Source organism: Notolepis coatsorum, assembly GCF_963971535.1.
Source record: "Notolepis coatsorum genome assembly, chromosome: 13".
Lineage (NCBI taxonomy): Eukaryota > Metazoa > Chordata > Actinopteri > Aulopiformes > Paralepididae > Notolepis > Notolepis coatsorum.
Genome location: NC_140177.1, coordinates 104,937,102 through 104,948,930, shown reverse-complemented (window position 1 = coordinate 104,948,930; position 11,829 = coordinate 104,937,102). Strand labels below are relative to the sequence as shown.

Here is an 11,829-nt window from a genome sequence, read left to right as displayed (position 1 = left end):
TACTGTATATTTGTATATCTTGTATGTCATAAATGTTATGAATTGAAAATGGGGGACCCTGATGTAAACAAGACGAAAGTTTTTCTCTGGTCTGCATCCCCTTAACAATTGTGTGTATTGAGCCTTACTGTATTGTACCCATTCTGCAATCTGTGAATACAATTGCCAATCAATCAATCAATCCCCCCCCCCCGCCCAACCCCCTCCAATGTACAGTTTCTTCCCCCTCTAATGTATATATTTTTTTATTATCTCTTACATGTCATGTATGTCATGTATGTCATAAACATCAGGATGAATTGAAAATGGTGTAAACAAGACAAAAGTATTTTTTCTGGTTTGTATTGAGCCGTACTGTATTGTACCCATTCCTGCTATCTGTTAATACAGTTTTCAATCAATCAATCAATCAATCAATCAATCAATCAATCAATCAATCAATCAATCAATCAATCAATCAATTGCACAGAGATTTCACGTCTTCCAAGGCGTTTCCTGATTGGCTGGGCACATCGCATGCGTGTTGTGGTAAACAAAATCGGAGGTGCGCGCGCATGTGTAGAAGTGGCGACGATGGAGGATCTGGGCAGCAGCTAAGCACCAGCGAAGTAGCTATATCCACTTTACTCGATGTACGGTTGGTTGCCTTTATCGTCGTTATAAGACATTTACAGCGCAACGGGGCAACTTCCGAATCAAGTTTATAGAGTTGGTATGTATATGCAGCATGCTATGTGATTTTAGCTCTTTCGCCAAAGGCCCTTTACTTGATTATTATCATCCAAAATGCCCGTATTGGTCAAGCTGCTAGTAACTTAGCATGAGCTGCAGTAAGGAAGGAAGATGGGGTCTGATGTATTTGCTGGAATATACGTGGTTATCACAACGTCTTTAGATGTAAGAGCATCGTTTAACTCTGCCACGGGCCACCTGTAAGCTAGCTAATGTAAACTAGAGGACCATCAGCCGCGTCAACCGGTTGAGCGTTGAATTCGTATTTTGTTACAACTTTGTCTAACGTTACCTAGCTTGGGCTGGCCGTTAATGACGTTAGTCAACTTTAGCTCGCTATCGTTAGTGTTGGCTTTCAAAGTTCTCATATCTGTGCCTCCCAGCTGTGGCGTGAACGTTGGCTAACATGTGTCTGGGGGGGGGGGGGGGGGTCATGTCAACATTAGAGATGTTGCAGTGCTGCAGGGAATAGTCGGTGTCCATCGTGGGCACTTGGGCAGACAGACATCATGGCGTTACGATTAGCTAGCTAACGCACCCAGCTAGCTTCTTTCATCTGTTTCTTGCACAAGTTGACGAGTAGTACAACAATGCATACATTTGGCCTGCATGTGGCAATGAATGGTTGAATCGTGTAGACTACAGTTAGTTACTAGATGACCATGCTAGCTACTGTTAACTGTCTTGTCTATGTCTGGTCACGTTAGTTGGCTAGTACCGTTAGCTCACCATGCCGAGTTAAAGAGACTGCTTCTGACCAATTAGAGAAGGTTGTCACTTGTTTTGTTCAAAAAACGAAGGAATAGATTTGACATGTCATGTAATTGTCTCTCAGGGGAAATCTGCTAAAGCTATAATAAACATGAACGCTAGCTAATACTCAAGCATCATTGTTTGGTACTAGAGTTAGTCAAATGGGGTGTGTCTGGGGGTGTGTCCATTGATTAGTGTAGACCAGGGGTTCCCAAACTTTTTCAGCTCGAGACCCAAAAGAGAAATTTGGTGTTTCCCCGGGACGCAAACTTACAAAAATACATCATGAATTGCCATAGCATACATTTATAAACCCCTGATAAAGAACACAACAAACCATGAATTTCAAATGTATATGAAATGTATTTATTTAATTATAAAAGTACATCACAGCAATAATCAGAGTGTAATGTTAAAAGTTGCTCACCACCTCATAACATACAATTTTGTGAACAAACATGTTCTACTCTCCTTTCTATTTCTCACCCCTTTTTCAACTCCATTTCTTACCCCCTCCCTCAGTCCCTCAACCTTAAACCCCAACATTGAGCAACATTCTGATTAATTTGTACTGACTTATTTAAAAATTCTACTGACCTGACATCATGATAGAAGGGGTATAATATTTCATCTATGGCACAATGAAATCTAATGAGAGGTATCTTCAACCAGCAGATCTATTCTGCGCTTGGTTTTTGAAAGTGCTATTCTGAGGTCATGCTGAGCATTTAGTCTGTTTCTGTATTTGTTTTTCAGGTATGCTAGAGTAGAAAACCCAGATTCACATAAGTATGTGGTGCCAAACTGAATCAACACCTACAGCTTTTTTATGAAAAAAAAATATATATATATATATATATATTGATTTTTTTTTTACTTTTTATTGGTGATCCAATAAAAACTAGGGATGCACGATATTGATTTTTTGACACCGATATCGATACCGATAACTTTATGCTCCTCAAGCCGATAACCGATACCGATAACCGATATTTATTGTATTATTAAAAAAATATTTTGATCAAATTTTTTTTTTCAACATGAAACAAAACATATCACAATTAGGGGTGCACCGATATATCGGTCGGGTATCGGTATCGGCCGATAAGTGCCTTGTTGACTGCTATCGGCCTATCGGCCGATAAGCTCAAATGTGCCGATAGCAGTCGCCGATAACTAACCATCCATTTGTGTAGCGTCAAAAGGCAACAAAAAAAAAAAGTTCACTCGCGACCTACCTGCACAACGCCCGCCGTCCGCCCCACACACACACACAAGCTACTGCATCAAAGTTACTATTTATGATTAACAAGGCATTCGTTTTGTGGCATTAACGTTATATAGTTAGTGTTACACGGACAATAACATCAGCATATTATTATTACCCATAGCAGCAAGGCATTACTCCGAGTCCGTTCATAGCCGGGAGGCAGACGACTAACGTTACTGGTGAAAATGTGATTTACGTTGGAATACTCCTTTGCCAACTTGCTGTACTTTGCTTGCAGGTCTGCAGCCATTATTACTGGATTAAGAATAGCCCCAACTTTAGCCAACGTAACGTTATGGCTAAACCTTTAACATTAGTTAACCCTAGCTTTCGGTTAGCTGTTCAATGCTAATGTAATAACACAACCAAGCGAATCCATCAGAGCTCCCCATCAACACCGCTGTCGGGAGGATGGCATTTAAGAAAGTATCTGCTGTTAAAATGACACAAACATTCGTTTTGTGGCATTAACGTTATTATAGTTAGTTACACGTTCAATTACATCAGCATAGTATTTACCCGAAGATAGCAAGCAAGCCGTGCATAGCTCGGTTACATTCCGTTGCTCATTCCGTACCCAACTACACATTCTGCAATCTGTTAATAAAGTTTTCAACCAGACAAATGTATAGAAAGGCTTTGTTTTATTATAACATTTGTTGCAGTAAAATCATTGTGTCTCGTTTGGCCATCCTGTGGAGCGCGCTGGTCGGCGGGCACTGCCGGGCAGCTAACTTATTAGCTTGTTGTGGTTCTGAGTTTGACTCGCATTCTCACAAGCAGATCAATGGCGGCATGCCCCGAAGTAGAAAAATGAATAAACGCTTGGTGGTAAGCAGGAGGTGGGTGCTAGCGGTGTGGCGTAATTGGCCGAATCGACTGTCAATCAAAATGGTTCCATTGCATTGGTTGAAAGCTCTGGTTGAGAGAATAGTATCCCGCTGCAGGCCGCCAGAATGGTTCCATTGCATTGGTTGAAAGCTCTGGTTGAGAAAATAGTATCCCTCTGCAGGCCGCCAGACGATACTGGGAGAGGGATCAGTGATACCATAAACATATTTCTTGATGTTTCCTTTTTTAAGTAAGTAAAGAGGCCTACAAATACAAACACACATACAAATATACAGTAGTTTCATTAAAAAAATAAAAAAAATATTAAAAAAAATATTAAAAAAAATTAAAAATACTTATTTTTTGCCACAATTATCGGTATCGGTATCGATATCGGCCGATTGTGTTAGTTGAACAATCGGTATCGGTATCGGTGGCCAATTTTCATATCGGTGCACCCCTAATCACAATACAATAATAATACGTCAAATGTATATACTCTCTTTTCTGGACTCTTTTCGTATCACAAACGGTACTGTATTTGCAAATCTGGTATGTCATGTATAGATGTAGGCAGTACTGTATCTGTATGTCATGCATGTCATTATGTTATGATGAATTGTAAATGGGGGACCCTGATGTAAACAAGACGAAAGACTTTCTCTGGTCTGCATCCCCTTAACACTTTGGCTGCCATGGGTTAAATTCATTATCAACCGTAGGTTGCCGGCTCTATTTGTCTATAGAGAAAGTCCCCTTCTTTGCAGGGCTATAACTTTTTAAATTCTATTGCTACATTGCCATTATTAGGGCCCATTCAAAGTCCTATATGTATTGTTCATTGTGTAGTAGGGGTGGACGGTATAAACGGTATACGGTATAAACGGTATGAATTTGCTCTACGGTATGGATTTTGCCTATACCGTGTAACCGGTAGTGCAGCTCTAAAATAGCAATGACGTCATGTAACCACAGCGCAACTATTTCACTCGCATTTGCCCCTAAAAATAGATAGAATTAGTCATAGATAATAGATATGTGCGAACTGGAAAAAGTTATTTAGGAGGCTTCGCGCAGTGGGCGTGCCAGCCCCTCCCGCACGCATGTAAACACGGGTCTACTAGTAGTAGTGGGACGGGACGTCTCCCTGAGCTAACGTTAGCTTAGCTACCGTTACAAAATGACCCAGTCAACTATTCACTTTTAGTTTAATACATGATGAGGCATTGTCTAACCGAACGGTATCTAGTCGGCCAGCTACCGATAGCTCCTGACATCAACAAACGCTCCATCAAGTCTAGTAGAGAGTAGACGTGTATGATAGCTCCGTTAGCCGTTAGCTCACGTTAACACAAGTTAGTTCACCGTTCAAAACGAAATGTCCCATTGAACTAAATAATTCACTGAGGCGTTGTATTAACGTTATATATCCGGCTAGCAGTAGCTACAGATAGCTCCTGATATCAATGTCTTATAACACTGATTCGATGCGTATTCGAGCTGAGGGCTTGTGAATGTGATTTAACGTTATACCAATACTAGGGCCCAGCTGCAGCGCCGGTGAATCCTGGCCGTAGCTCGAGGCTACTCGAGTATAGGTCCAGCTGCAGCTCCGGAGAATCCTGGCCGTAGCTAGAGGCTACTAATGTACACACAGACAGTGGAGCTTGTTGCGTGGTGGCGATGTCTCGCAGATAATACAAGTACAAGTCTAATTATATAATATATATATTTTATATAAAAAAAAAAAAAAAAATTATATAAAATTAAAAAAAAAATTTAATCAAAAACGATGATACCGTGATATATACCGTTACCGTCTATGCTTCAAATTATACCGTGATATAAATTTTAGACCATACCGTCCACCCCTAGGTTAAACTTTTTCATTCACATATTCATAGTAAAGTATGGTCTAATGTATAAGTATGTTTTCATCTCTTTCTGCAGCTTTCTCCAGAATGTGATCTATAGCCCCAAATACATTATATTGATGATGCAATACAGTTTTATGGCAATCGGCGTGATATAAAAAATTCCAACTAGACGTACTTCTAGAAGTTACTACACGTCATCTGATGTTGACCGGATGGGCTAGGGGGCGTTTATAATTCCGTGGGCAGCGTTATACCAATCATCTAATGTGGGTCAAATGTTGATAATAGCAGTTAGTATCGAAGACGGTAACTTTACACGCTAAAACTCACCCCAGTCTCCGCGCGCCGTTGGGCGATCATCGTAGAGTAGAAATTTTATCATTATGGGATGTAGATTTACCCGGTCCATCTCCAGCTTGTATAATGGTATATACGTCCAAATCATGTTGTTTATCGAGTTATTGGCAATCGATCGATATGTAGTGTGACGAGCCAGAGTCCCGGGACATGTACCGAGTGCCCGGAAGTAATACGGCCGTCCAGCACAACCTCTACGGCACTTCCTGTTAAGCGATTGCGCCGATCGGCCACCAGATGGCGCTCCTGAACCGCCAGAGAGCTCAGTGGGTCCTCCTGGTGGATCTCAGGCCAGCGGAGGGGACATATGAATCCGATCCCAGATTTTTGAAATATTGATATTAAAGACGCTGTAAAGCGTCTTCGGCAACTTGAGCATGGCCGGGAATGACGTGTTAAAGGTTTCCCGGCACCCAAAGTGTTAAAGGATAACTCCACTTTTTTTGGAAATTAGCTTATTTAACATCTTCCCTGGAGTTAGACAAGAAGATGCATACCTTTTTTGTCTCTGTGCGTGCATTTTAGCTTTGGGAATAGACGCTCCGTTAGCATAGCTTAGCTTCATCACTGGAAGTGAGGCAGGACAGTAGCCTTACAGTGCCTTACAGTGTATTGCAAGGTCTGACATTGACCAAACTTGATATGCATGACCTTGGTGGGCTCTAGGTCAACTCCTGAAAAGGGGGTCAATGTCAGACTTTGCAATCAAAAGTTAGGGGGCTAATAACCCTTGCCATAATTTCAGTGCGCCCCTAACTTTTGATTGCAATACCCTTGCGTATTTCTGTGCATAAAAAAAAAAAGATTCTAACCCTAAAAACGCCCCTGTTAGATACTGTAGTTTAGCGTTAGCTGAACGGCTAACTGGCTAACGTTAGCCAGCGGCTACTATCGTTAGCCAGTTGATCAATTCTATTCATGTCTCCTCCTCCTCCTCGACTTCCCTGTTTGTTGATAACTGTGACGCGGCTCTCGCTTTCTGTAGTAGCGAAGCAAAGATAGTCTCTGCTGTGTGCAGTGCACTGCTGCTGACAAAAGTGGATGAGAGGAAATTATATGAATGAATCGGTTATCGGCACTGCTGTGTAGCCCTGCTCTTAATGCCAGCAGACAGCACGGACTGGGCGGATATGACTCGCGGAGTTGCCACGGGTTTTTTCAAAATAAGAGTATCATATGAACCGAACGTTGCTAGCTGCCGGAGCCATAGATATTATCAGGGGTGCAGTGCTGGGCATACGCGGTCAAACGACGTTTGGGCTTCGTCACTGAGGCAGAAGTACGCGCATCCTATTATTATGCAAAGTCTAGGTGATGAGTGCCGGCCGGCCACACAAAAATGACTCGTCGCGCCGTATACCCGTATATTATTATTGCATAATAATAGGATACCGACAACCAAATACAAGCCCTGTAGGTGGGGGGTTGCTTGATCTCCCGACTGGAAGGATGAGACGAGTTGTATCATCTGTTCTGTGCGCAACCGAGGGAACATGTATGCGCGCGCGTGCACGTGGCGTTTGGCCTTGGCCCATATTACGACTGCACCACTGGATATTATGACTGGAGTTGCGCTTGGGGCGGAAATGAGACCCGCACAGGATTTTCAAAATAAGAGTATCGATATGAACTACACGCCAGGTGGCGGGCAGACCTCTCATTGTTAGTCGCGAAACCTTAAATCTGCCCGCGGTTGGCGTGTACTTATTTTGTTACCTGATTGAGCTGTACTGTATTCATATTGTACCCATTCTACAATCTATTGTGATCAATCAATCAATGAATCAATCAATGAATCAATGAATCAATCTTGTTCAACCTCATGTCACATTGACTTACCTGGTGAATCTTCATAGTCCCGGGCGCCTGAATACTTTAGACGACAAATGTTTGTTTCCGCGTCTCTGATTGGCCAGGTCATGTGACATGTGCGCCAATCGTGGAACCGCAAGTTTCTACACTGGTTAAGCTTAGGCGCTCTTTCGAAGTTGGTTAAGGTTAGAGTTAGTCTTAGAGCATGGCGATAGAACGCCTGCCCTGATTCCAAACCTTAACCAACTGCGAAAGAGTCGCCTAAGCTTAACCAGTGATAAACTAGGCGTTAGGTAGTTTGCAGGCTGTTAGACCCGGAAATAGGCGCCGAACTTGCCGTCCCACGATTGGCGCACATGTCACATGACCTGGCCAATCAGAGCGCAAAACTCTAACGCGGAAACAAACATTTGTTGTCGAAAGTATTCACGCGTCCCAGGCACTGTATTCAGGGATGGAGGAATCAAATCCTCGGCCGAAATGATCTCATCCTCTGTTACTATGTATAGCCTTACAGATGAGTGTGTTGCCAGTTGCTCATGCAGTATGTTGGTGTCTGGGATGCTAGTTCCATAAGCAACAAGCCGATCTGCTAGGTTCTTGAGTGCACCCCCTACCCCATCAGGGGCACCCTTTGCCATGAGATGCCTCTGAGAAGTTCCAGGTGACATATTCAAACCCTCTCATGAAAGACACTGTCGAGGCCAGCTAGAACGCTGTCTTGTTGCGGTACTGGGAGGTGGGTCCATCTGAAATAAAATGGATGTGCTTCACTTCTAGATGTTCCTCCCGGATGGACTTGAGCACTGGATTAAGATGAGCCCACGTTCCAACAGCATCATGTTTTAGGGACGCTGACAGAGAGGCAAAAGACTCCACACATCCCCCACTCAGGTATTTGACCCCACTGTATGAAGCGTCACTTGCTGGTTCCCGCCACCAAAGTGGGTATCTTTCACTTCCCTGGTGTACTTACAGCTATTACACTATTGTAAAGATACTATTTATTTATTATTTATTCCGCCGATTTTTGTCCAGTAACTCCTGCCAGAGCTTTTTTTGGTCCAACTCAAGTTGCTATTACTTTTTGGAAAGTTTCACCGCACCGTTTGGCTACAAATCGACTTTAAACAGGAACCTTTGGTCTGGATTCTTACATATCTCGATGTGATTTATCTAGAAATATCTACAGCAAGAATTTTGGGTCTCAGTGAATCCAAAATTACAATGTGGTTAGAAGTGGTGGAGAGAATAAAAGCTAGCATATGAATTGGTTAGGAGCGAATGATAATGGATGGATTATCCAAGGGGGGGCCCGGGGGGGGGGGGGAGCGCGATCAAGAGCATAATGTGTATAGGGTATTAGATAGCAAGTATTAGGTGTATATCTTGTATAATACATTTATTTAAATGGTGATTGCATTGGATGTGCACTGTTAATTAATGCTTGTATATCTAATTTTATGTTATGTTTATGTGTTTGTTTTAAAAAATAATAAAAAAAAAATAAAAAAAAAAAATTGAACGTTTGGTCCATAAGGAATGAATGGCAGAACATTCTAGAATATTTGTGATGTCACAGTAACTTGTCATAATAGAACATTCTAGAACATTTGTGATGGCACAGTATGATGTCATAATAGAACATTCTAGAACATTAGTGATGTCACAGTATGAATAGAACATTCTAGAACATTAGTGTCACCCACACTAATTACAAGTGTGGTTCAGTCAACTCTACGACAAGCGGTTCAAAAGATACAAAAAGGGGGCGCGGCCTAAGGATCTAGATGAATCCCCTGAAGGGGATGAACTGAACCAGGGGGGCGTGGTCAACATAGACCAATGAAAGAGGATATCCCTACTGATTATGATGTCATAATAGAACATTCTAGAACATTTGTGTTCTATATATATATAGAACAATTCTAACAATTCTCTCAGAAGATCTCATTCTGAAGAAGAATCAGGACTGACACAGACTGAAGCCTGCATTTCTCAAACAAGAGGCCTAAGGTGAGTGTCCACAATTTAATGTTCTAGAATGTTCTATTATGACATCATACTGTGACATCCAAATGTGCTATAATGTTCTATTATGACATCATACTGTGACATCCAAATGTGATAGAATGTTCTATTATGACATACTGTGACATCACAAATCTTCTAGAATGTCCTGACATCATACTGTGACATCACAAATAGGGATGCCCCGATCACGTTTTTTGCCACCGACACCGATCGTCGTGAGCCATATCGGCCGATACCGATCGTTTTTGATTAAACATTTTTTAATTTAATTTTATATATATATATATATTTTTTATAAAATATATATATTATATAATTAGACTTGTACTTGTATTATCTGTGAGACATCGCCACCACGCAACAAGCTCCACTGTCTGTGTGTACTCTAGTAGCCTCCAGCTACGACCAGGATTCTCCGGAGCTGCACCTGGACCCTATACTCGAGTAGTCTCGAGCTACGGCAAGGATTCTCCTGCGCTGCAGATGGACCCTATTGGTATAACGTTACTGTGGTCATGTCACATTCAACATGCCCTCAGCTCGAATACGCATCGAATCAGTGTTATAAGACATTGATATCAGGAGCTATCTGTAGCTACTGCTAGCCGGATATATAACGTTTTTTTTTTTTTGATCCACTTTTTCTCCCATTTTTCTATATTTTCTCCCATCCCAATTTCGTATCATCCAATTCAACCCTCCCCTGTCACGAACGCTGTTTCTTGCCTCCCACAAGCCGGCTGCAATGTGGACTAAGTCATACATAGCACAAGTCCCCTCCGGTACTTGAGGTAACAGCAGTCGCATCTTTTCACCTGCGCAGCTCGACCTCTCAGTGTCGAGGAGTAACGCGTGGGAGGCTCACGCTGCCCCCGACACTTCCTGATTCTACTGCGCAGGCGCACCAACCGACTTGTAGGAGTCGCTTGTTCACAACGTTCGATCCCCACCCTTCAGTTTTCCCTCCCCGTAATACGGCCAATGTGTATTACTGCGGACGACCAGCCAAACTGAAAAACAATGTGGAGAGCTGGATTCGAACACGCGAATCCTAGCGTCTCCACACTGGTGGCGAGTGCCTTAGACCACTACACCACCTAGCCGCCCTGCCGGATATATAACGTTAATACAATGCCTCAGTGAATTATTTAGTTCAATGGGACATTTCGTTTTGAACAGTGAACTAACTGGCGCTAACGTGAGCTAGCTGAGGTATCATACATGTCTCTACTAGACTTTGTGGAGCGTTTGTTGATGTCAGGAGCTATCGGTAGCTGGCCGGCTAGATACCGTTCGGTTAGACAATGCCTCATCATGTATTAAACTAAAAGTGAATAGTTGACTGGGTCATTTTGTAACGGTAGCTAAGCTAACGTTAGCTCAGGGAGACGCCGTCCTCCCGTGTCCCGTCCCACTAGACTACTAGACCCGTGTTTACATGTGCGCGGCAGGGGCTGGAGGGATGAGCAGACGCCGTACCACCCGGTGTCTGAGACAGAACTCAGCGACAGCGAGTGAGATCGGGTTTGACGATCGGCGAAAATAAAGCATTATCACCGATCACCGATCGCATATTTATACTGATTATCGGCCGATAACGATCGGTGGCCGATCGATCAGGGCATCCCTAATCACAAATGTTCTAGAATGTTCTATTATGACAGCATACTGTGACATCACAAATATTCTAGAATGATCTATTATGACATCATACTGTGACATCACAAATGTTCTAGAATGTCTATTATGACATCATACTGTGACATCACAAATGTTCTAGAATGTCTATTATGACATCATACTGTGACATCACAAATGTTCTAGAATGGTCTATTATGACATCATACTGTGACATCACAAATGGTCTAGAATGTTCTGCCATTCATTCCTTATGACCAACATTTCCCGTTTAAAGTCGATTTGTAGCCAAACGGTGCGGTGAAACTTTCCAAAAAGTTATAGCAACTCGAGTTGGACCAAGCCGGTTGTTTCTTTTTTTTTAATCCACTTTTTCTCTCATTTCTTTTCTATTTTTCTCCCATCCCAATTCTCCCTTCAATTCACCCCTCCCCTGTCTCGAACGTTGCCAGACCATGCCTCCCACTGGTCGGCTTCAGTGATGACGAAGCCTTGCATCACGTGTAGGGATGGGTACCTTTCACA

The 11,829-nt window shown here is 42.5% G+C and overlaps 1 protein-coding gene across 3 annotated transcripts in view; it reads left to right on the top strand.

Moving 5' to 3' along the window:
• Positions 1-574: 574 nt before the first annotated feature.
• LOC311239197 (lysine-specific demethylase 4A-like) overlaps positions 575-11,829 on the top strand; it is a 174,437-nt gene continuing 163,182 nt past the window's right edge. The window contains exons 1-2 of one of the 3 annotated variants that reach the window (XM_084327484.1): positions 575-712; positions 8,413-8,526. The gene's annotated coding sequence lies outside the window, so the exon portion shown is untranslated. The remainder of the gene's footprint in view (positions 713-8,412; positions 8,527-11,829) is intronic. The other 2 variants (XM_084327485.1, XM_084327486.1) reach the window with 2 other exon arrangements.